The sequence below is a fragment of the Leopardus geoffroyi genome, chromosome A1, assembly GCF_018350155.1.
Source record: "Leopardus geoffroyi isolate Oge1 chromosome A1, O.geoffroyi_Oge1_pat1.0, whole genome shotgun sequence".
NCBI classification, from domain to species: Eukaryota; Metazoa; Chordata; class Mammalia; order Carnivora; family Felidae; genus Leopardus; species Leopardus geoffroyi.
In genome coordinates this window covers 164,699,828-164,727,543 of record NC_059326.1, presented here as the reverse complement: position 1 = coordinate 164,727,543, position 27,716 = coordinate 164,699,828, and the positions used below count along the sequence as shown (strand labels likewise).

General features: G+C 33.5%; 1 long non-coding RNA gene across 1 annotated transcript in view; it reads right to left on the bottom strand.

Moving 5' to 3' along the window:
- The window catches only part of LOC123609345, a 283,593-nt gene that overhangs the window by 20,909 nt on the left and 234,968 nt on the right, over window positions 1-27,716 (bottom strand). The gene's annotated exons all lie outside the window — the stretch shown is intronic.

Sequence of the window (27,716 nt, the reverse complement as noted above, 5' to 3'; positions counted from 1 at the left end):
ACTTTAGCAAATGACCCAACCTTTAGCCCCGCTTCCCTTCCCAGAGGTAAAGGGTGTGGGACTGAAAGTTCCAACCCTCTAATTTCAGCCGTTGGCTCCTCTAGCAGCCAGCCCCCACCCTTAGGTGCTTTCTAAATGTTACCTAATTAACATAATCAAAGATACCTTTATGGTTCTTATCACTTAGAAAATTCCAAGAGTTTTAGGAACTCTGCCAGAAAGAGGAAGCCATCCCAGCTTCCTCCAAGAGATCAAGCCTTCTAATGAGTGTGTAAAGCTGAAGTTTTCTGAAAGAAAGCATACTAATTCATCATGCTATGCAAACACACTGAGCATAAACTTATAATTTTCACAGCCTGTATAATGTAAACAGAAAAGGGAGGAAAAGGTTTTACTAGGTCACCCATTCTACATACTATCCAATACTAGATGTTCCTGTATGTAATCACTGTAGAGATTTAAAACTAACTATTGAGGGGTATGAGCCACACTGGTAAAAATGATTCTGTCACTAATTCCTCTGTAGGACCATAACCCATTTATCACTGAAATGTTCACATCAATTACAATTCCTGTATATCAGAAATTCCAACACAGTTATTCTGAAACTGCATTTATGTAACACATACACTGAAGAGATATTTCCTTACTTGTGTTTATCAGTCTCTCCGGAATCATAAGAACACACTATGTTACTTTTTGAAATATAGTTGAGCCCTAAAAATCTGTTATTATTTCTGTATATAATTACCCAATTAATAGTCTGGTTATTTCAACCATATTTTTTATTAGATGTGGTCACTACTGTAAAATTGTTTACACTGATGACTGTCCTGATCATTTAGATAACTTAAAGTACTCCACACAAGAGGCAAATAAAATCCAAGTATTTTAGCTATGTGGCCTCTATTTAAATAACCTGAGCTAAAGTTCATTTGGCTCTGGGGAATGATGGAGCTGAAAAATGGCTTAGAGAAGGTTTGTGATCCTACATCCTCATGTGGTAAGAAGACTGAAACCAGGGTGGCTTTGGAATGAACCTACAGACACTGGGTAGTTAATGAAACCATAGTACTTGAATTCAGACATCTTTAGATTTTATACTTACTGCTTATTTGACATAGTATTTATAAATGTATAAGACCATCTAACAGAAAAGAAAGTAATTACCCTAAACAGTTCCTGAAGACGCTATGAAAAAATATATGTAAGAGAACCTAGAAAGCTATTCTTTTTCAATTTTTCTACTTCTCCACTCACCCTTCACATACATCTCTCACATACTTCTCTTTTACTCAAGAAATGAAGGCATTGCTCTGCATACCTCTCAAAAGTGAACATAAAAAACGTCAGCCAGAGTTAATCTTTTGATATTCTGATTCCCTCATTCTTAATCACTAAGGGAATACTAAATACTAGTTTGAATCTGAAGATCTTTTCCTACTACCTGAGCTTTTAGAGGTACATGCTACTATTACTTCAATTCAGTCTTTACTCCATCTCAGGATGATGACAGTAGTAGGAAAATCAGACTGTCATACTATCAAACACAGTTTGATTAAAGAAGTGAAAATCCCTTTTCAAATCTACTGTCTACTATTGGGAAGAAATATCAATGTGACAGATATAAGGCACAATACAGTGGCTAGTAATCAAACTGCTGATTTGCCAGGCCTATAATAAATGAATAAATGAATAAAAAACTATGCCTGACAGAACATAGAAGTCATAAATATCTGAGGTGAAAGATCCTTAGCACAAGCCTATATTCTTTTGAGTGCTGATGGCCACAGGCTCCCAGCTAGTGAGGCAAGGACAGAAAGAAATGGAAGAACACTCCCTGTCCCAATTAAGCCAGAGTGTTCAGGGTGTAGTCACTTCTTGGGTATCCCTCCAATGCCATCTCACCCACATCAATGTGTCCTTATAATTGTTCAAATAATGGCTACTTTAACAACCACAAAGAACCCATATCTTACTTAGCAAAACCATTTATTAGTAGTAGTAGTAGTAGTAGTAGTAGTAGTAGTATTTTGAGAGAGAGAGAGAGAGCAAGAGAGAGAGAGCAAAAGGGAGAGAGAGAGAGAGAGAGAGCATGAGTGAGCCCACACATACACATGCACAGGAGTCCAAGAGAGGCAGAGAGTGAGAGTGACAGAATTCCTGAGGTGGGGCTCCATCCCAGGACCTGGGATCACCAACTGAGCCAAAATCAAAAGCCTGAAGTTCAACCAACTGAGCCACCCAGTGTTATTATCAATGGAAATCCAAATCTTCTTAGTAGCTATAACCTATTGAGACTGTAAAAAAAAATTGTTTTAATGTTTATTTTAGAGAGAGAGAGAAATAGAGCATGAGTGGGGAAGGGGGAGAGAGAGAAGGAGACACAGAATCAGAAACAGGCTCCAGGCTCTGAGCTGTCAGCACAAGGCTCAAACTCATAAACCACGAGATCATGACATGAGCCAAAGTCAGATACTTAACCCACCAAACCACTCAGGCACCCCACTATTGAGACTATTTTATATAGCACCTTTTTGTCTTAGATTCAATATACTTTCTATGCAGAGAAAGGGTTAGTTTGATTAGTTACAGCAAAAATCAGGTTGTCATGCAAAACCTAGTTCATATAGAACCTTAGATAATATGTGATATCAAATAGATTTGAATACAGTGACTAATAATTCTTAATGTCTGTCATGGAGTAACATATCACTAAAAGGAAACTATGTAATCTTATAAAAACAGTTCTTTATTTTTGACTCTTGGGTTTAGGAGAAGTTAGATAATTAGTTTTGAAGTTGCATGAAAGAGAAAGAAAAGCCATTTAGCCAGCTTTCAAAAAGTTTCCAGTATTTTTTTATTTGTGCTAATCATTTTTAAATGACTTTAGGGGCAACCAGGTGGCTCAGTCAGTTAAGTGTCCAATTCTTCGTTTCAGCTCAGGTCATGATCTCATGGTTCGTGGGTTTGAGCCCAACGTGAGGCTCTGCGCTGACAGCACAGAGCCTGTTTGGCCTGCTTGGGATTCTCTGTCTCCCTCTTCTCTGCTCCTCTCCCACTTGTGCTCCCTCTCTTGCCCTCTCTCTCAAAATAGATAAATAAACTTAAAAAAAATAAAAAATAAAATGACTTCAGAGCACATCCCATTATATACAGCAATACATTTTCTGTAATTGTTAAGATACTGGCAAATAATTATTCACATGTGTAAGTATCACTATAAACCAAATATGATTATTTTGACCCCTGGGTGATGTGATTGGATTAAGGTGTGGATAGTTCTATTAGTCGGCTATTTCTTTAATAATGTTTAATAAACATCCCTAAACATTCAGTGGCTTTATGATAGCATGTGGTTACTGTCCTTGCTCGTGTGTTGTCTGAGGTAGCTCAGCTTAAAGGAGTAGGATCCAAGTCTTCTTGGCAAGTCTCTCATTCTGAGACGAGTAACTGTTTCTTACGGTAGATGACCAAAAGCAACAGCTATTTGGGAAGCAGTGATAAACATTTTCTGAGCAAGTGAAAAAGTATTCCACAAAGGAATAGTAAAGATAACACTTAATCTATTCTTAAAAGATAAAAATAATAATATTCCAGAAGGAGAGAAACATATATTTATAAGATAAAAATATAAGAAGAATTTCATATTATTTGGTAGTTTTTCTTTAATTTTTAAATAGACATCCAATTAAAACTTTAAATCACTCATTGAATTATTAATTCAATCAAGGATGATTAATTGACAACTACGTGCCAAGGAGTGTCCTAATAATATGAATAAAATAAAAAAAAAAAAAGACGTGATCTTTAGTGTCTCAGACAAGTGACAGAGATAATCAAATAATTATATTAATGAATAACATTACAGACTCAGATAAGGGTTCCAAAGGAAATTATCACAGATCTATGAAAATACGCAATAGAGAACCTGGTGTAGATTAGGGGGAAGGGGGGCACTAGGCACAACTTCCCCAAGGAGGTGACGTTTCAGGTAAGGATATCAAAGAGATAACTGGAGGGGAAGAAGTGTTTAAAGCAAATAAAAGATGTGTGCACAAGCCACAGGACTGAGAAATGATTGAAAATTGCATATATGAAAAAGTAAGGAAGGAAGAGTTGCTTTATGTTATTTTATATCTTTTCCCAGTTTCCGCCCCCCCCCATTTCAATGGCATACACATGGTCTCTCAATTGTGTATGAAGAGATGAAGAAATTAGACAAATCACCTTCTGAATAAAGCATCTGTTGCCTTTATTTTATAGCTTCTTATAGTAATTTCATTAACAACTGATTCTGGAGGATAGCAGAACATAAAATCCTGATTTATTCAGGGCCTTAAAATTTGCAAATATTTATTATAGTTGTGTTTTGCCTTCTCCAAAAGCATCATGATGTGGATGTAATTAATGTTTAAAAAGGAGAACACTACTTTTTTGGGTGAACAGGTGATAGCACTTTGTTTCCTGGGTATGTCCTTCATTATATTTCATTTACATGTACTTTAATAAATGAATAAAGACTTACTGCAGTAGATAGCATTTAAACCAACAAATGAACAAATGATGAACTATCATATCCTTATACATAATCCACAATAAAGTGAACTTTCTCAAAAATATCTACTTTATTTAGCTTAGTATTCAGAATACAAGACAAAAAATTTTCCCAGGCTATGAGTCTGTCTGCGTTATAACAGGGTTTCTCAGCCATGTGTCTCTCTTAATACATGACAGCTGACATCCACAGTGTGAAAATTATATACTATATATATATATGCATGATAAAGACTACACCTGTGTTTTGTGTAGTAAGTATTTTTCATGAGTAAACAGTACTGTGCAAATATAATGTTGATTCCAAATAGTTTCTCATGTCAATTGTTAAAAGCTGTGGTCAGATATATTTCATTGCACTCTATTCTTCTAAATTCCTCTTTCAAGCGATTTTTCTAATGTCTAGTCATGACACATACGCTCTAGTTTTGCTTATGTAAAGTTAAGCAGAACCTCAGTGAAAAAGTTAAGAAAATAACGCTGAGTAACACAAGGTCATCATCCTTGATAGTCAAAGACTTATTAAAGATTTTGTTAAAACTAATTTTGACTGTTTTTCAAATCTCCTTAATAAACCTAGACCTAGAATTCTAGAACAATATATAAAGTCTTATAGCACTAGATTCTCTGCTCTAATTAGTCCTGAGAATCAGAATAAAAAAATGCAAAACCACTGGAAAAGTAGGATGTCATAGTAGCTTTGGAATCAGAAAAACCTGTATTCAAATTCCAGCTCTTCTACGTACTAGCCTTGACCCTGAGCAAATGTCTTAACCTATTTTAGTGTCAATTTCACAACTTTGGAGTTGAGTATTGTATCGCCTGTGCAGGAAGCTGTTATGAAGAATATAAAATCTAAAGTATGTAAAACATTTAATACAGTTTCTGACATTTGATACATATTTGGTAATAATAGCTATATTATAGGAATAATATAACAGAAATTTAGGTGTGCTCTAGCATAGGACTAGTTAATCCCCAACCCTAATTCTGAGTACTTTGATTTCTCTCGAGTTCATCTGGCTGTTGATGACCCAGAGGTTACACAGAAGTTTACTTGATGGTACAAACATGTTTCAAATGCAGATATTCTTACAGATTTTCTTTGCAGTCATGGCTTTACAGACGTATTCTTTACAGACGTATCTTTGCAGTCATGGCTTAACATTAATTGCTTGATGCTGGCAGCCACAACTGTCAGCCTGGCAACAGGCATCCTTGCCTACAGCCTTGTGGGAGTCTTCTGGAACTCCAGCACTCCACAGTGCTTGCCTAGGCAAGGATGTACTGCTGCCATTGGAAATCCTGGGCATTCTGGCATGGCAGATGCTTAACTGCTACTCCAACAGAGCCCAAGGCTGTGGCTCCCAAAGCCCATAAATTGGGGAAGTCTTTTGCCAAGAGCCCCAATGTTATGGCAGACAAGCCAGTCCTGATTATCAAGGGACATCTTTAAGGGGCTGTGTGCTGAAGCCTGGCAGGCAGCCACTTCAAGAGTTTCTGTAAACCTGACTGTTGTATTATTCCAGAATTAAAGAAATACCCACGTACTCACAGTTTGAAACCAATTTTATTAGTCATGTTCCCTTTCAAAATATGCCTTGTCACATTGGTTTAATGACACAAATACCTGAAGCTTAAAAATAGTTTGGTTTTTATAAGAGAGAAAGAGTGAGGGGGGGAAAAAAGTAGCTGAGTTCTGAAATTCAGCTTCCTCTGAGAAAGAAAGAGAACTAAGAATAGAAGCAAAAATATAATCCCTATCTACAAAAATAGCAGAGATATACTGACACATTATTGTGGACTGAATCAGGGTTATATACCAGATATTTGGCTTCATGTCCCTTTTAAAATAGCATTCCTGTCCATTCTTATTAAGTGTGGATTGCTCCCAAGAGTTCCTTTGTGGCTAATTTAACATCTGTGAAGTCATGGTGATATTAAGTATAAATTCATTGCCTACTGCATGGATAATTTTATTTTACTCTAAAGTTATTGTAATAATTAGTGAAATTTTGTAAAAGTTCATATTGGTTTAAATCACTTTATTCATTTTTTCCATCAATTAATTAGAGAATAATTTTATGACTTAAAAAAATTCCTTTGATTTCATATATTAAAAAGCTGCTTGGAAACAGAACTATTTAACTATATAAAAAGCACCTAAAAGAATGTCTTAAAAAGAACGGAGTTCAATTTAAAACATATGAAGTCATGTTAAAACCTAATGCCTTCTTTTCAATCTTCATTTTCACCTTTCACTTTATCAAATGCATTTTTACTCTATCAGCATACTATGTAAAACACTGTTGGGATGGATGTTACAAAAATTACCCTATTATTTAGATAAGCCTATCAGGACATATGACTATATAGCAATACACATTGAATTATACAGGCTAGTTTTTGTCTTTATTTTCTTGTTGGTTATTTTAGATATGTAATATTTTGGACTCAGAGCAGAAATCAGCAAGAAAGTACCTGGTTATAGCCCATTAGAATAAAAAAAGTTGGGAAAAGCTAAACACAATAGATGTTGAAAATGTAAGTTATTATCATTTATGGGATTTTAAGTAAATTCAGAGGATTTAAAACTATGTTATTATTAGAAGTAAACTAGGATTAATGATAAATCTTTAATGCATATTTAATATGTTAAAGTCTTTAATTGGGGGTTATATTCATATAAATTAGAAATTGCAGGTTAAAAATAAAATGTGTCAAGAACTTAAGCATTGTGTATTATGGTAAAAGATATGTTTTTTTTTAATTAAGCATACATATCTCTATGCATCTGGAATTCAAGTAGAATTATATTCTACCAAGTTGTCCTTACTTGTAAGAAAAATAAAATCAAATGGATGTTATTTGTAATTAATATTTATTTTGTGACTACTTTGTTTCAGATACTTTTTTTCAGTTAGGCCAAATAAAGTGTCATCTAAACTGAAATTATTAGATTATATAAATAATGAAATTGAATAAGCAGAACTGATGAAAAGCTGTAGGGACTGGTCAGGATTTGTGAAAGAGAGTTATGTGTTCAACTGAAAGGGTTCAATCTTACAAAAAATATACAAATATATATAAATATATATAATATATTATATATATAATATATATATATATATATACATATAAATACTCTGTGAATTAAGACCAATATATTTCAAGGCCCACATGGTTAAAAAAAACAGGAAAGAACTTTCCTTCCAAAAGGAACTTACACAATTATTAATTCCTCATTAGGAAAGTAAAATACAAAAGCATTTGCAAAATTTGCAGCAAAACTTAAAGTAAAACAGGGCAAATAGTTTCAACCATTCTATATATTTATTCAAAATACCTTTGAATGATTTCTGTGGGTTAGATATCGTGCTAGACATAGAACAGAAAAGACAGATTTGGCCCTTAACATTTTAAAGCCAATACTTAACAGACATGGATGCAAAATAGTATATAATATGGTTAAGGAGAAAAGTAGTTCCAAATGACTTCATTTCCATGAGCTGTATCCATGGATCCGCTATACATATATGCACCAGTGGTGTCTACCTCTGAAGCACCTCAGGACAGGTTGGCAAACGTGTTAAGGGTATTTAGATATTGTAATGGAGGGATGCTCCTAGCAGTTAGCAAGCTGGGGCCAGGGAAGCTAAGTACAATGTGCTGCTAAATTACACACAATAGAGACTTGTCCATCCCAAAATACCAGTGGCGAGAGCACTGTTGCCTCTAACAGGAGCACAGGCCTTGCTATATCTAACAGGAGCACCAGATCCAAATTCTTTATTACAATTATCTGACTCCTTGACCATAGCTTATTTTTTTAGATCATTTTAGTACCCTGATTGTATTCAATCTTCAGCCACATCAGTATGTAACAATCCCCCAATTTCTTGTCCAGTACCTCCTTCACATTCTCATTTCCTTGTTAACTAGATTACTTTTCATTTCAATCCTTCCTTTTCATATACACTTCACTCTCTTACCCCTTTCCTTAATTATACTCTACTTGAAAAGACAATTATGGTTTAGCCCAATTTTTCTCAGATGCCCTGCCTATGCCATATAAGAGAACATGAAAATAAAATTACTTTTCACTTTATTTTACACTCCCCAATCTCAAATTAGTCCTCAGTACTAGCTGGCAACACTAGTAGAATTCCCTAGGAAATGTTCTGTTTAACGAAAACGTTTTTTGGCATATCTTCTTGTCATTAAGCTTTCAATACCTACTCTAGTTGTACCTCTCAATAATGATGACTTTGTTTCCTAATTATGTTAAAAAATGAAGGTGGTAAGAATATACCTACTTAATTTTCCTACCAATAGTGTCCAATATGTTGTATTTTTCTCTGGTTAAAATAGTCCTGTTTCTCTCCAAATCTGAACTATAACTTGTATCCTGGTTCTCACTCCAATTAATCATAACAGAAGGTTCTTTGTTCTCCTAATGTTCATCTTCTCTAATCTACCAAGATTCCCACTCTGATGGATTACTTCTACTAACTTACATAGATAATGCAAGTGCTCTCCCGAACAAAGGTGTTACTTCGTTTTCTGTAGCCCTTGTTAAAGGGAAATAGAATATTTAATATCTTCTTAGTCTTACATCCCATTTTCTCTTGATCACCTTCCAATTAGGTATTTTTTCAGGAGTCTTTTAAGACCACTCTGCAAGGTCACCAATATTCACTTTGCCAAATATAATAATTTCTTGCCCTCATTTAAAATTTTCAGCAGCTTGTCATATTTTATCTCCTTCCTTCTTAAAACATGTCTATTATTTATTTTCTAGCACACCACAATCTCTCTCATCTCACCACACAGTCCTTCCAAGACTTTTTTGCCAGCTTTTTCTTTCTTCAATAGTTTAAATATTTGAATGACTCAGGACTCAGTCTTTGGTCATCTTCTCTTGTTTATCTAAACACCCTACCTGGCTAATTCTATCCAGTCCGATTTCTTTAGTTTCTACATGCTGATAACTCTTAAATTAATAACTTCAGACCAGAATTCTCCCCTGAACTCAAAGCACAGATATCCAACTTCCTATGCAAGGTCCTCTTATATGACAGTTAGGTGTCTCAAAGTTAATGTCAAATAACGTGATTCTTCCCTTCAATCCCACCTCCCAAACTTGTTCCTCTTTAATTAAGTCTATTTATTTCAAATATTAATTTTACCATTTACCTAACTGCTCAATTCCAAGAATTTAGTTAGCCTCGAATTCTCTTTCATTCCATATTCAACTCATCAGAGAGCTTTGCCACTTCTCCTTTTATTATCTCTCCGCCTACTAAGCTTTGGTTCTCATCTCTTCCATTCTTCATTTAGATCATTTTAAGTATCTCAAACACAAACTATTGAAATCTTTGCTCAGAAGTTATCATTTAAAATGTCCATTCACTGTCCTCCCTAACTAATGTATTCCTTACCTCAAGCACTCTCTATTTAATTGTCTTCTAATATTTAACAGAATTTGAAATTATCTTAATCATATTTTTTTAGTTAACTTGTTTATTCCTCATCTCCTCTAACTTAAAGATCCATTAAAAAAATAGCAAAGGTCTTATCTTCTGTGTCAATAATACATTCAAAGTGATAATAACAACCCTTGGAATGAATGAGTGAAGGTCTGTAAAATAAAATAATGGATTGGTTTGTAAAACCATTCTTGTTTGAATCAGAGAATTTACTCATTATCAAGCAATATCAATATTTATGAAGACATAACTATAAAGATAGTCAAGAGGCACCTGGGTGGCTCAGTCAGTTAAGCATCCGAATTTGGCTCAGATATAATCTTACAGTTTGCGAGTTGGAGCCCCTGTGCTGACTGCTCAGAGCCTGGAGCCTGCTGCCCCTCACTCACTCACGTGTATGTATGTGTATGTGTGCTCTCTCTCCCTCCCTCTCTCTCAAAAATAAATAAACATTAAATGAAAGAAAAGAAGGAAGGAAGGAAGGAAGGAAGGAAGGAAGGAAGGAAGGAAGGAAGGAAGGAAGGAAGAAAAATAAAGAAGGAAACTCAGTCAAGCAAAGAGGCCTGGAACACTGATTGTGGTTCCTCCCAAATTCTCCATCCTTGCATTGGATGTGGACTTTCCGGCCCAGTGTAGATGGGGTCGCTAAGTGCGTTACATAGATATTAACTTACATCATGGAGAGATATTAGTTCATGAAAAATCTTTATTTTATATTCCAGTTTACATGACCTTATCCAGGCAGCATGAATTATAAAACCATAGATTCTGGTTTTTAAATACTATACACGATGTTTTAAAAAAAACACCCTGTGAAGAATTTCACAGATAAAAGCTCTCCTCTCCATAAATATTATGTGACCATTTACCTGGAGATCTAGAGATCTTGTGGACAAGTTTAGACTGGTTTGTCTGCCTCCTTTACTTTCATCTGGCAATGTACCCTGGATAATCACAGAAGTTGATCATACTCCGGCTGCTTTACCTTCCTCCTAAGTATGCATAGCTAAATCATAGAGGATCGAGGTTCGATTAGGGGTCAAGAGAGGTAAACAATTACCAGATCACGAAGGCCTTGTAAAACAGGCTAAGGAGCTTAACTTTATCCACCAAAAGGTTCTGAACAAGGGAGTGATTTAATCAGATTAAGATTTGGGGAAAAATCGTTTTTAGAGACTTTTAATTTGTTTCTCGGGCTTTAATTTCATCCCTCTCTGTAATGTCACGAAGGTCTCCAATAGGATTGGGGTCTGCGGACATTCTAGTCTCTATCCCAGCATAAGGAGAAAGATTACAGAGTAGGATGCTTGCTGCAAATTCAGTGTAGCTACTCTATCACATTCACAAATTGTCTTTTACTTCTAGGTTTCTAGGATCTTGGCTTGTTTTATTATAAATGGGTACTATATATTATGAAATAAATTTTCTGTATCTAATAAGATGATCATATGACTTTTCACTGAATTTTATAAAAGTGAAGACTTAAATTGTCTTTTCAAATGGTAAATTAATATAGTGTTTCAGGAATAAACCTAAAATCATTTGAGGTGTTTTCATTTTCAAGACTTTTTACATCTACTTGTTTAAAAAGACTGACCTATAATTTTATGTTCTTATATATTACTTTCAAGATTTGGAATCAAGATTATGCTGGCTTTACAAAATAAATTATAAAATACTTTATTACTACATTAGCATTATTTCTTCCTTAAATGAATACACTGAAAAAGTCATCTGAATTTAAACTCATATATTGGAAAAACCCCACTGAAAATTTCGTCTTTATTTGTATATATGTATCCTATTATGTATTGCACAGTTTTAATAATATAGGGCTACATATGTTTCTATTCCTGCTTATGTCTGTTTTCAGAAGTTGTGTTTAAGAGTTTTCCATTTCACCTAAATTCTAGTTAATTAGTATAACTTTTTCATAATATCTATTTTTCAATGGGCTCTAGAGGGACATCCTCTATATCATTCTAGTGGTTTATCAGTTATATTCATTAAAAAAAAGTTTTAGACATTGTTGACTTCCTACATTGTGCATTTTCTGTTTTATTTTCACACTTATTTTTTTTAAATTTTTTTTAACATTTATTTATTTTTGAGACAGGGAGAGACAGAACATGAACAGGGGAGGGTCAGAGAGAGGGAGACACAGAATCTGAAGCAGGCTCCGGGCTCTGAGCTGTCAGCACAGAGCCCGACGTGGGGCTAGAACTCACAAACCGTGAGGTCACGACCTGGGCCGAAGTCGGATGCTTAACCAACTGAGCCACCCAGGCGCCCCTATTTTCACACTAATTTTTAATGGATGACTTATTACCTTTTTTTTTCTAATTTATTAAGGGATGGATTTAGATAATTGATTTTTAGTATTTTTGTCTCCAATAATTCCACCTAACAATATAAATTCCTTTGAAGTATGGTATTACTACATTTCACTAATTTTGCTGTGTGATAATATGTGAACACTAGGTTAAACATATAAATATATATGTATATTATTATATTACATATATAATATGTATGTTTAATGTTCATGATAATTTCTACTTTGATTCAGTTGACTTGGAAGTGTATTGCTTAATACCTAAATTTTTGTGGATTTTCTACATATCTAGATTCTGTTAAGCTCTAGTGTTCAATGAAATTTAAAATTTATTTCAATAGCATACCAGTTTTTACAGAGCTAGCAATATTTCTCTTTTTATTGACATATTTACTGACTTATATTTGTGGTAATTCCTGATTTTATCAGTATTTATTTTTGCTATCAGTATACTATTTGCTTTTTGTTTATCCCAGCTGTTCTTTGTTTTGTTTTCTTCTATCTTGACTTCTTTTGGATTAATATCTTTTGCTCACCTTTCTCATCTACCAGATCTTATGGTTTATTATTCTTTGAGTAGTTAGCCAAGAGATTATAACCTGTATCCTTGACATACTTGCATCTATTCTAAAACAGAACTTTTACCATTTCTAAAATAATACACAAACCTTAGAACTTTTTACATCTATTTAGCATTTGTTTTGTTTTGTTTTTGCAGGAATTGGATAGATTTGATTGTACATACATTTTAACTTTCACAAGATTTACCACAACTTTCATTCTGCCAATATTTTTGTTTGACTAACTTTCCTATTTACAGCTTACAAGGGTGTTACCTCATTCTGTGTTTTCTTGCTTCTTTCCAGGAACATCTTCCTTCTTTCTGATGTATACTGTTTAGTATTTCTGTTATTACTAGTTGGTTGTGACAAATGCCCTCAGTTTTTGCTTATGAGACAATGCTTCTCTTTTAACTCAATTTTGAGAGAATTTTGCATTCAACAAAATAATTCCATCCTAGCAGTTACCTCCTTTTATAGTTCCAAAAGATATTCCACTTTCTTCTACTTTTATTTTGTGGAAAAGTTACCTAACCAATTTCTTCTATTGCATCTTTGTATTTTTTCTTTGGTGGGTTTTATTTCTTCTTTATCTTCAGTTTTCAACCATTTCACTATGATGTACCTAGTTTTCTTCCCTCTTTATTTATATTTACCAAGAATGCTGCCCACACAGGTGTGTGTGTGTGTGTGTGTGTATTTTTGTCCATACATTCTACATATTTTTTTCTGTTCTTTTCTCTAGTTTCTATATCCCTCCAACTTCCTTGCTCCAGCCTAGATAACTTTTACTGATGTATATTCTTGTCACTATTCATGTCTTTCTCTCTGTCTCTTCTGTTGTAAAGCCCCTATATTGGTCACTGAATTTCAATATTTTATTTTCTCAGTTGCTTATAAAATATTTCATCTTGTAATATATTTTCTTGAATATATTCAACGTCTTTATTTCAAAGACATTATTGTATAATGTGCATATATGTAATTCCTTATATATTTCCTCTTTTGTTATTTTTTTCAAGTTTTTATTAAATTCCAATTAGTTAACATACAGTATAATACTAGCTTCAGGTGTAGAATTTAGTGATTCATCACTTTCATACAATACCCAGTCCCCTTTTGTTATTGTCAGTCATGTCTTTCTGCCTCTTACCATGCCTGATCATTGTGTCTGAATGTTGGACACTGTGTATACAATATTGTAGAGGTTCTGAATTATGATATTCTCTTCCAGAAAGGTATTGGTTTTATTCTATCAGAAATTTAGAAGACAAAAAGACACTGTGATTAGTGTATCCAGTTATGTACCTAGTGTCAAGTTTTACCAGCACTTTCAAGGTTAAGGGCAATCAAGGCAATCAAGAGGTTCAGTGAAAAAGATCTGGGATATTGAGGGTAACTCCCCAGATTTGTTATCCCTGCATTGGCCATGTACTCTCCACTTAAGTCAAATTTTTAAAACATTGTTGTCCTGGGGTGCCTGGGAGACTCAGTCAGTTAAGTGTCCGACTTGTGAGTTTGGCTCAAGTCATGAACTCAGTTTGTGAGATGGAGCCTTGCATCTGGCTCTGTGCTGACAGTATACTGCTTGCTTGGGATTCTCTCTCTCCTTCTCTCTCTGCCCCTCCCCCGCTCATGCTTTTTCTCAAAATAAAGAAATAAGCATGGAAAAACAAAGTTACATATCGTCCTTCCAATGGTAGCTACACTTGTGGTGAGGTTAGCATAACATATAGAGTTGTCGATCACTATGCTGCACACCTAAAACTAATGTAATACTGTGTTTTCAATAATAAAGAAAATAAGTAATTGTCCTTTTTCAAAGAGGCTTTTTTTGAACTCTCTACCTGGAAAAGGTCTTCTCATGAATAACAGTTTCTCATCATAGCACTTAGTACTGTAATTTAATAAATACTTTCATAACAATTTATCTCTTCTGTGAAACCTCAAGCATCTTTTGTGGCATGCATGATTCATTCCCTCCTTAAAGGAGAATTCTACATCTTATATTAATTTATATGTAAAACCCATTTGTAAGTAGAATATTTAATTATATTAGCATTTAGAATATAGATATTCAACTACTGGTCTGTATGTCAGCACCAATTAAGACTTTTCCAAGGACTGGGTATTACTTTGAAGAGAGAGAATATGGACAGACATTGGCAGTAAAAATTATTCTGAATAGAAATTTCTCTAGTGAGCATAAGGCCAAGGATATAAAAGAGTATTTAAATGCATGTTGTCTTCACAAAGCTGAAATGTGGGCAGACAGCTTATTGCTGTTTTAATGGCACCTTGCAGAGATGAAATTAACATTTGATTTACATGAGTGTCCTTGGGCAGAGGCAATTGTGACTACTCATATCCACTGATAGGAGCTGAATTAGTTTTAACCTCTCAAAGAAATAATCTAGAAGTCATAATGAAAAGCTAAATGCAGATGTCCACTTAATACACAGTGGTACTTCAAGCAGTAAGAAAGAGATTGCAGCATAATAGTATTTTATACCTATTAAATAGATGTCCTTTAAGGAGTCAAATAAATTTATAACATTTTCAAATGTGATAAACTAGTCACAGAATGTGACTTTATAATTTTGAAAATAATCTGTAACTTAGTAATTATGAGACTATAGAGTTAGAAAACTCTAGGGTCACAACTCAGATGCCTTTGGAGGTCATCTAGTTTCTAAATATGAAGTAGCCAACATGACATTTTAAAAATGGAAAAGGAATGTGAATAACTGGAGAGTACAAAATCTTCCATAAAGGCAATCAAATTCACTGTTTTACATTATTCTTCTGGCCTAATAAAATATGTATAGAGATTAACTGACCCACAAGATATTGCTTTTTCATCTATCATTCTAGTTCAACCTCTTTACTTTATGTATGAATCATGCAGTTTTTAGGTAGGCAGGGGACTCATCCAAGATCACGTAAGAGATTACTAGTACAGATGAGAATTGTTATTCAAATGATATTATTAAGTTATTGAACTTCGTTAGGAGTTATAAATTCCTATTTTGTATGGTCTCATCATGAAGTAGAATGCAATGGAAATTATTATCTTCCATATATATAAGTAGAAACTATAATGGTCTAAAATTCAGTTAATTACTGGTACATCCCAGGATAAAGAATAACATAACTAATTAATTGAGCATCAAAGTTCCATGTGGATTATACCACCAATAATTACAAAACTCTCAGAAAACCTGAGAGTCTTTGCATGTCCCCCCCCCAAATTCATGTCCACCCCAAAACCAAGAATGTGGAGCTTATTTAGAAATGAGATCTTTGCAGATGCAGTCAGTTAAGATGAAGTTATAATGGATTAGGACAGGCCCTAAATCCAAGGACTAGCATCCTTATAAGAAGAGGACAGACACTTGGAGACACACAGAGAAGACTACATGACAATGGAGGAAGAGATTAGAGTGAGGAAGCTGTAAGGCAAGGAATGTCAAAGATTACCAGGAACCACCAGCAGTTACTGATAATTTCTTTAGAGAAAGTCCTGGAACAGCTTTTCACTCAGAGCCTCCAGAAGGAATCAATCTTGCTAAGCATGATTTCAGATATCTCCCCTTTTGAAAAGTATAATAGAAAAATTTCTATTTTTCTAAACCATCAGTTTGCCATACTTTGTTTGCCCAGGGAAACTTATTACACTCAGGAAAAACATGTCTTATTTACTAACAGAAATACTGAAGAAAAAATGTTATGGCAATTTCATTACCTAATTTAGGAATCTTAGGAATACATATCAGCATAAAGGGCATCATGTATGTAACGACCAAAAATTAATTTGTTTAACATATTAATGCTTTTCTCTATGTTAAAAGATACATGTTTTATATTGATTTCAAAGTCATCTTCATTCATTTTAAGATATATAGTTTAAATACTATTTCAAGAGGGATACTTTTCATTCAAATAGAAGACATATTTGATTATAAGCATATTAAAAATTATCATAGCCTACAATTGTACTCCACTAGTTCACAGGTGCTGATAAACCAGCAAAAACAGAACCACAGTTTTGAAAATACCTCAAGGAGCTGGTCTAGTAAAAAAGTTAAACTCTTTTTTTTTAAGTTCATTTATTATTTTGAGAGAGAGAGAGAGAGAGAGAGAGAAAGGGGCAGAGAGGGAGAGAGAATCCCAAGCAGGCTCTGCACCAATAGCATGGAGCCCCATGTGGGGCTCGAACATATGAACTGTGAGATCATGACCTGAGACGAAGTCCTATGCTTGACTGAATGAGCCACCCAGGTGCCTCCCAAAACTAAACTCTTAATGTAAGTGACAGTTAATATAAAGTCTCTACCAAATCAAGTGGCTGGATCTTTGATTTTTTAGACTAAGGAATCCAAGTTCTAGATAAGTTGGCATTCTTCCTGGGTACACTTCACCTGAAAATGGTGATGTCTCAATGGAAAAACTAAAGTGATCCAGGGAAGGAAAATGGGTATTAAAATCATGTGTGACAACCTTTTAAGTGAAAGAGGAAAGGAAAATAGCTAAACAGATATGATGGTGATTAATATGCTGAAATTGAATATAACAAAGGAAACTTGACAGATGATCTTACTACATTCTTTAATTAAAAGGGGAAGTACTACTACAACATTCATTCATGATAAAAACCCTCAACAAAGTAAGTTTAAAGGGAACACACTTCAACATAATAAGTCTATATACAAAAAGCCAATAGCTAATATAACTCTCAATGGGAAAAACTGAGGGCTTTTCCTCTACAGTGAGGAATAAGACAGAGGTATCACTCTAATCACTGTTATTTAACATAATACTGGAAGTCTTAAGAGCAGCAGTCAGACAACAACAACAGCAACAACAACAAAATAAAAGGCATCCAAATCAGTAAGGAAGAAGCAAAACCTTCAGGATTTGCAGTAGGCATGATAGTATATGTAAAAAACCCACAAGACTCCACCAAAAAAACTGCTAGAATACACGAATTCAGTAAAGCCACAGGATACAAAATCAATATAGAGAAATCTGTTGCATTTGTATATACCAATAATGAAGCAGCAGAAAGAGAAATCAAGGAATTGATCCCATTTACAACTGCACCCAAAACAATAAGATACCTAGGAATAAATCTAACCAAAGAGGTAAAAGATCTACACTCCAAAAACTATAAAACACTGACGAAAGAAACTGAAGATGACACAAACAAATGGAAAGACACTGCATACTCATGCAGTGGAAGAACAAATATCATTAAGAGGCCTATACTATCCAACAACATCTAAATATTTAATGCCATATTTATGAAAATACCACCAACATTTTTCACAGAACTAGAACAAACAATTCTAAATTTTGTATCAAACCATAAAAGATACCAAATAGGCAATGAAACCTTGAAAAAGAAAAAGCAAAGCTGGAGGCATCACAGTTTCATGCTTCAAAGTCATATTACAAAGCTGTAGTGGTCAAAAGAGTATGGTACTGGCACAGAGATACACACATAGATTGAAGAAACAGAACAGAAAATCCAGAAAGGAACCCACAACTATACAATCAATTAATCTTCAACAAAGAATGAAAGAATATCTAATGGGAGAAAGAATGTCTCTTCAACAAATGGTGTTGGGAAAACTGGGCAGCAACATGCAAAAGAATCAAACTGGGCCACTGTCTTACACTATACACAAAAACAAATTCAAAATGGATTAAAGACCTAAATCTGAGACCTGAAACCATGAAAACACTAGAGGAGAACATTGGCAGTAACCTCTTTAACATCAGCCATAGCAACTTCTTTCTAGATATGTCTCCTGAGGCAAGGGAAACAAAAACAAAAATAAACTATTGGGACTTCACCAAAATAAAAAGCTGTGTACAGCAAAGGAAATGATCAACAAAACTAAAAGTCAACCTACAGAATGAAAAAAGGTGTTTGCAAATAACATATCTGATAAAGGGTTGTTATCCAAAATATATAAAGAAATGATGAAACTCTACACCCAAAAGACAAATAATCCAATTAAAAAACGGGCAGAAGACATGAATAGACATTTTTCCAAATAAGACATACAGATGGCCAAAAGATACATGAAAAGATAGATGCTCAACATCACTCATCATCAGGGAAATACAAATCAAAACTACAATGAGAGATCACCTTACACCTGTCAGAACTGCTAAAATCAACAACACAGGAAACATCAGCTACTGGCAAGAATGCAGAGAAAGAGGAACACTCTTGCACTGCTGGTGAGAATGCAAATTTGTGCAGCCACTCTGGAAATTAGTATGGAGGTTGCTCAAAATGTTAAAAAAGAGAACTTCCCTACAGTCCAATAATTGCACCACTAGGTACTTATCCAAAAATTAAAAAAAAAAAAAAAACTAATTCAAAGGGATAAATGCACCCCAATGTTTATAGCAGCAGCATCTACAACAGCTAAAGTATGGAAACAGCCCAAGTGTCCACTGACTGATGAACAAAGAAGAGTAGCATATATACACAATGGAATACTACTCAGTCATAAAGAAGAATGAAATCTTGCCATTTGCAATGATGTGGATAGAGCTACAGAGTAATATGCTAAGTGAAGTCAGTCAGAGAAAGACAAATATAAGATTTCACTCACATGTGGAATTTAAGAAACAAATAAACAAGAAAAGGGGGAAAAAAGAGAAAGGAAAATCAAGAAACAGATTTTGAACTACAGAGAACAAACTGATGATTTCCAAAAAGGAATTGGGTGGGGCGTTGAGTTGATTAAGGAGGGCACTTGTGATCAGCACAAGGTGTTATATACAAGTGTTAAATTACTATATTGTGCACCTAAAACTAATATAAGACTGTAAGTTAACTAACTGGAATTAAAACAAAAACTTTAAAAAATAAAACAGTAAATAATATTTAGCATGATTATAATAATCTTAAAAGATATGAAGTAAATACTAAATGATTAATTATAGTTTGTAGATATAATAGGCCCATTAGGTATTTTTAATTCTATAGAAACCCATGTTCTATATTTGCAAAACCCATGTATATGAAAAGTATATTACCACTGTATTATGCAATTATGTTCATTCAATAATCTTCATACTATATATTTTTAACAATAAATTTGGGTAAAAAAATCTGAATTTGAATAAGTGGTCTCATTTTAATTCAGTAATATAAACTCCTTTTTTATGTATGCTTAGGTTATGACTTCATGAATTCTTTGAGACTAGGACAGATGTTATATATAAAATTATTGTAATTAGTATTAATACTCCAAATATAAAAAGGCTCCAAATCAGGAACAGATGCAAAATATGATATATAACTCACTAAGAACTACTAACACTATTCATAAGATCCAACTTAAAACATAATGTAGCCAAAATATAGGTTACATAAAATATAATGGTTAAAAACTATCATAGCATCTCCTCCTTGGGCAAAATCACCTTCTGTTTTTAGTCGATAAACTTGTCTATTGCTCAAAGTATTCTCCAAGGAAGGTATTACCCCTGGGAGACTTCCAATGTCATTCGTACCCATGTTAAACTCTCCTTAAGCCTCCTGCTACAGGGTCTGAGAAAAACTACAATTGGTGCAGCTACCAAGTTGGGGAATTTGGGGATTTGTTTAACAACAACAACAACAACAATAATGGTAGCCTTTATTAAACAAAAATTTCTCTCAAAAATCCTTCTTCAATAAGGTATAGTCCAATAATATCAAAACATTAACCTCCCAGGAACATTTATATTTTAGTTTTGGCTTAATGCTAGCACTTTTTGTAAGATAAATTTTAATTCTTACATTGCACACCACTACTAGATGATGTTGGAAATCAACATGTTAGTTTATCTACTTTTAGACTTGTCCAATAATCTATGTTTACAATCCCCCAAAAAGTAAGTGTCCTATGGTCTTACCCAGAACTTTGATTGGATGTAAAAAGTTAAGTTACCTGACTGGTGGAACTATTGAATGAAATAGTCACTGAACTAGCTGAGAGGAGTATTTCAGAGAAAAAATAAATAAGGTCAGTGACTAATTCACATATATATATGTGTGTGTGTATATATATACACATATATATACACACACACATATTCAATATATATTCAATATTCAAAGGAATATATGCACCCCTTTATATACACACACACACACCCCTGTATAGGGGCAAATAATTGTAAAGGGTAATAGCCAAGTCTTGGAAGCTGTGAAAAGTGATATTCCAGAAAAGACTACGTCTTGTTAGTAAAATCCACATTTATTTAATTTCACTCAAATTTAAATTTGAGATTGCCAGCTTTTAAAACATGTAACCCACTTCCACTCTCTATACATCTATTATCCTGAAAAAACTTTTATTATATCAACTATCTCTTTACTATAAATACCTTTTTCAGCCATCTCACTCCACAGGCATCTGTTAATACATGATTGTGGAATAAAGTCATCATAGCAGAATGAAAGGAAAGAAAAATAAAGCAGGAAATTTTAAGGGAAATTTCTAGTGGGACAAGTATTACAGTAGTCATTGGGAGAGCTGTGACTCAGATGATCTCCAGTAAAACCTGGGTGAAACAATAACATTGTGTCTATGAGCAAGCTCCATTATATAAGATCATTTACCCTTTTTAAGCGGGAAGTATAGATTCATTTACATTTTATAATTCATTTATAGATTCCTTTGAGAGGTAATCAGATGATCCACATAACGTACTCAGACCTATATCTATTATATATTGCTAGCTATTTTATTACTTGATGAGCGATTCTATAGGAGAGGAGAGTAAATGTTGATTTCAGTATTTCAAGTATTAGTGCCGATAACCCAGATTTGGAAGTGTAAGAAGATATATTTAGTTTTTTTGGTCTTAGTGAATGTTAACAGTGGAGCATCTAAGTAGAATCTACTGAGATTCAATTGGAGATTGAAAATCAAAGCTTAGCTGAAAATACAGTATCAGAAACATTGTAGCATATTAAACACTTGTATAATGGAAGAACAAGCACTTTATTAAAAATGAGACATAGTTCTGGTTTGTTGGACATTTATTCTTGAACCACAATTTTTTAAAAATATTTATTTATTTTTGGCAGAGTACAAGTTGGGGAGAGGAAGAAAGGGGGACAGAGGATCTAAAGTGGGCTCTGTGCTGACAGGCTGACAGCAGTGAGCCTGATGTGAGGCTCAGATTCATAAACCACAAGATCATGACCTGAACCGAAGTGGCACGCTCAACCAAATGAGCCACCCAGGTGCCCTGAACCACTATTTTTTTTCAACTACGAGAGCAAATTTTTAGATCAGACAATCACTGAGGTATTTTCACCTTTAGAACTCTATGGCAATGCAGATCTCTATGGCTATGTATCAATAATATTCTGTTTTATAGCAATCTTTAAGCTCTTTAACTTGAACCATTTTAGTTGGACTAATGATATAAAATTAACTTTAATATAATAATAGCATAGGTGTGGTTCACTGCAATTATATCTGTGAAATTACTGCTTGAGGGAGCAAATATTTAAAAATTAATGTCTTTGCCAAGAGAGTTATAGAAGTCAGTTCAAATTATTGTTGAACCAAAGTCTGTAGAGGTATCATCAAAATTAACTTAATTAAGGAAAAGAAAGAAGATGGTTGGAACAAGTTTTGGGAAATAAATTACATTTGAATTTAAGTATTTTAAATGGTGAGTTATTGATATATTAAGTTTTGGGAAACACTTCACTCACATTACCTATTATGGGTCCAAATTTGTACAAGAATGTAGCAGTTTTCTAAGAAACTATTAGGACAAGATAAAACTATCCTAAATTTTACATGTTTAAAATTAAAAAAAAATTGTACATCATCTCACTAATAAGATTTCTTTCCTTGTTTTATATCACTTTTTCAAACTAAAAATAAAATTTTACTGCTAATAGTTATGAAAGCTCAAAAATGGAAATGAAGAACAAATGACTTGAGCCTGTATTAGCATTTAATACTCTAAGAATTTTAAAAAATTACATAACCCAAACAGAATGTAGATTTAAAGATATTTCATTTGATTACAGATTTTAAAATTCATTTTGCCATTTACTTTCAGAAGTAGTAATCCAATTAATATGAGGGTGCACATACTTTGTGTAGTATTTATGAAGTTTGATACAGGGTGGAAAATCATTTGTAAATAAGTGCAAATACTAATAAAATTAAACAATATTTAAAAATTGTTAAAATATACTAGATAATGTTCTGAAATCATTTTAAGCAAGATGCTCAAAAATAATTTTTCATTGCATCCTAATACTGCTACATAATTGTATAAGTCCTGTCTGGGGTGCCTGGGTGGCCCAGTTGGTTGAGCATTTAACTCTTGATTTCTGCTCAGGTCATGATTCCAGGGTCATGGAATCAAGCCCTGCATCAGTTTCTGCGCTGAGCCTGAAGCCTTCTTGTGATTCTCTCTGTCTCTCTCTCTCTACCCCTCTGTCCCTCTCCCTCAATCACATGCTCTCTTTCACTCTTTCTAAAAACTAAAATAATAAATTGTATAAGTCCTCTCATTCTTATACATTTATTCACTGACATTTTTGTGAATATAATTTTGAATTCCCACATGAAAATTTATATTTAAAGTATAAGCCACAATGTACAAAAGGCCAATAGATTTCTAATATATTACTGAAAACTTTTCCTATGTAATTATCAAATCGCCTGACTTTTTAAACGTTCCTTTGCTTTGTTTTTTGTTTGTTTTTGTTTTGCCAGTTCACTACACGTAAAACTTAGGAATGAGGAGTCGCAGCTTCATCATCAAGGAAAAAAAAAGGCAAATATATTCCTTTCCATTTATAACATAAAGAATGGCTTTTACTGTTGATAGTTTCAAACCTACTTTTCATATGTTAAGCAAAAAACAAATCAATAAATCACACCAAAAAAGCCAGAGCCTAATTTCCTAAAAGAATTAATTCTAGTGAAAAAAAAGGGACTCATACACTCAAATTTACACACATATGCCCATGTTTAAATATAACACTAGCATATTTCTCATTCAATTCATTCTACAAATATTTAATAAATACCCAGGTACTGTGATTGGGATTGAGTATATACAGTGTTGAATTAGAGATGAAAACTGGTCTGTGTATGCTAATATTTCAGCAGGGAAGACAGATAAATGAATTAGAGATTATTGACCATTGTGATAAATTATATGATAAAATCAGACATTTAATTAATTCAAAGAAGATTTCTGGGAGAATATTTTAAACTGCCACAATTTATTTTGCATTTTCAATTTGGTTTAAAAATCTTTACTATTTACTGTTTAAAGATCATATATAAAAGCTATAATAAAACTCTTGTCTATTTTTCTTTTTGCAATTTTTCTTTTGAGGAAACTACCCCTATGGAATTCCTTAAAAGATTATTACTGGAATACACCCAACACTGTTAAGTCTCCTCATGCTCGTGCTGCTATAATTCTCATGAATCTGTAGGCCACATATTTCATCTCCAGAAAGTCACAAAAATCCTTTTAGTAACAACTCAATCCCTTATCTCAGGATTATAAAGCAAGAGTGGTGGAAGCTATGAAATCTACACAGAAAATACAAGAATAGCAACATGTACATCGATTTTATATGATCTTATCCATTGTCATTTTGGACAGCCAGTGACATGCCAACACGATCTCAAGAACTTACTGCATATTCTTGCTGAGGCAAAGTAGGTTTCTATTATTTTTCTCATATGACAAATATCCTTATTTTATATTTTTTAAAAAAGAAGATGAACTACATATAGTCTTAATGCTGACTTAACATATTGCCAAAAAAAGTATAACTATCTTTTTATTACATCAGATAAGGACATTTTTCCATTATACTTAACTATATCAATTTAGAATGTATGGTAATTTAGGTAAAATCTGAAGAACCGTTTTATTCTTTAGAAACTCTTAAACAGTAAGTTTGTATTATCTTTGTACATATTAAAGTTATTTTTAAGCATACACATAATTGATTTTTTGCCTTCAACACTTTTGTCAATATAAATTAAGAAACTTGAAGTCAATTTTATCAAATAATTTCATAATATCAAATATGATACAAAAAGATGATTTAGAAGTGAAGAAAGGTTTATTACTGACAAAGCTTTGTTAACATATTTGAACCATGTGAAAGCACTGTTTGTAGGTTAAAAAATAACAAAAAAATATTAGCACTTTGCCTAATATATTGGTGAAGCTATATTGTACTGGATGCTAAAAAGCATATATACCTTTATATCTATTTAATGAAGAAATAAGTTGTTTTGATCTTTTGGTACATTATGTAATTCAAAATATTTTAATATCTGAATATTCTATTAACATCTTTAAAAAACAAAAGGGAATTTAATGCTTGGAATTTGTGGTAACTTTGTGGTTTATTAAAAGTAGCTCCTACTAGATGTACAAAATCCCATCTCTCTGGACATATTGGAAATAGATCTACCAAAAAGAGTTTTGATTATATTATGAATATAATATATATTTTTGGGGGTGCCTGGGTGGCTTAGTTGGTTAAGCATCTAACCCTTGGTTTCAGCTCAGGTCATGATCTCATGGTTTGTGAGTTTGAGCCCTGCATTGGGCTCCTCGCTGAAGGTGTCCCTCTCTTTGCCACAAAATACCACATCAAAGCTAAACAACTATTGCTAACAGTTCAAAAACCTGCAAATCCACAATCACCCACTTAACTTCTCACTAATCTCTAACAGCAAAGATAGCATTTCGTATTACATATAATAAAATTTATTCAGAGGTAAGACCACTGAGAACTTTAGGAACCTGAAGCTATGCAAAATTTGTAGTCTTTTCAAAAGCACAGTTGTCATTGCTAACTGCTAAACGGGAGTGATTATATGTGATACACAGGTACTATTTAATTTCCCTGTCTAAAGGAAAGATAACATTATTTCTGTTGATAATGGTGACTCATGGACCTGTTAATAATGCAAAAGAAGGTTATTTAGAAGAGGCAGAAGCCTCACAAAATGATTTTGAATTCTAAGAAAGAAAGGTCCTTACACTCTTAAGGAAGATTTTAGAGAATCACCAAAGGGATCACAAGAAAGGTACTAGGGAGCAGCTCCTAGTCTAAGGACAAAGTGCTCTAGCGGGATCCCTCTGTATGACAATGATATGGTAAGATTCATGGATGCTCCATCACCAACACACATGCATCTGCTATCAAACTACAATGAAAAGTACTTGCTTTTTAGGCAGGTCTCTGGTTTGTGGCTTTCTAATGCTATCCAATCTTGATGGAGAGAAAAAAGTATCATTTACATAGGATACCTAACATGTTGTACATTGAATCAATTTTATCAGTCTCCAGCACAAAAGAGTCACCCAAGATAAGAGAGGAAGAAAATATTTGAATTTCTGTTTCTATTTTTTATATCTCATCCTTAATTTATATTTTTGCATGACTTATAATTTAAAATTATCAGTAGTTATACATGTATATAAATTTCTCAAGTTTAAAACACATAATATTGAGTTGAGGTATCATATTCTTGGGTATCATAATCTAGGGATCACGTTCTTAGTGAATATGACAGGTATCATATTCTAGGTATCATATTCTTAGTGAATACCACTCTAGGTATCATATTCTTAGTGAAAAAAATATAGTATAAAAAGAGCTTGAAATCATCTGCTCTAGTACTTTAAATCATGGTTTAAACTAGGCCATTGAGTACTTGAGTATCTGACCACACATTATGCTTTTCAGAGACTTTGTTTTTGGATAATACTACTTACAACAGTGAAGGAACACTATATACAAACATAGCATCCCATCTCCCAGTGTGCTTAATTGTGCCTACATTTTCTACAAAGGTTCACAGTATTGTGATAAAATGAGAATTGGTGGGGCTGTCCTTCAAGTTTTCTTGCCTTTTCCGGGGTAAAGTGTGGGCACATGACTAATATTAATCAGACTCCCTCTCCCTTGTGAATATAAGCCATAAACAGAAAAAATAAGAATGTCTGAACATAACTGCAGCTAGCCCATCCAGAGCTTTACCTCCAGTAGAGCTAACCCAATAATACTTTCATTCAGTGTACTTGCTCTATACATACAATAAACTCATTTTATCTTTATTTGATAATAAGATATACTTTTTTTTAATTTTTTGATTTTATTTGTTTATTTTGACAGAGAGACAGAGTGAATGCAGGAGGGGCAAAGGGACACCTTCAGTGAGGAGCCCAATGCAGGGCTCAAACTCACAAAGCATGAGATCATGACCTGAGCTGAAACCAACCAAGTTAGTTAAATGCTTAACCAACTGAACCACCCAGGCACCCCAAAATTATTTCTTTTTCAGTTAGAATGGAAGGTCAGAACTTGATGCCAGTAAATGAGAAAAGGGTCAAATTTTCGCAGGAGACAAAATTTCACACAAGTATAGAAGTCCATATATTCATTTCCATCACTTCTTTGTCAACTGAATAAGATGACAAGTAAAATAAATCAATAGTAGTATGTATTGGGCTTTCAAAAGACCTAAGTATGTACCAGCATTTGGTTAATGATATAATACGCTGACATTTATCACATTATTGCTACTTGCCAAACACAATTTGAAGTTTTGTATATATATTAAGTCAGTTGATTCTCTTAATAATAAGCCTGAGAATTAGCTATAATAAAATAGTGATTTTATACATGATGAAACTGAGGCAACTAATTATGATAGTTATAAGGGGTCACATGACCAGGGA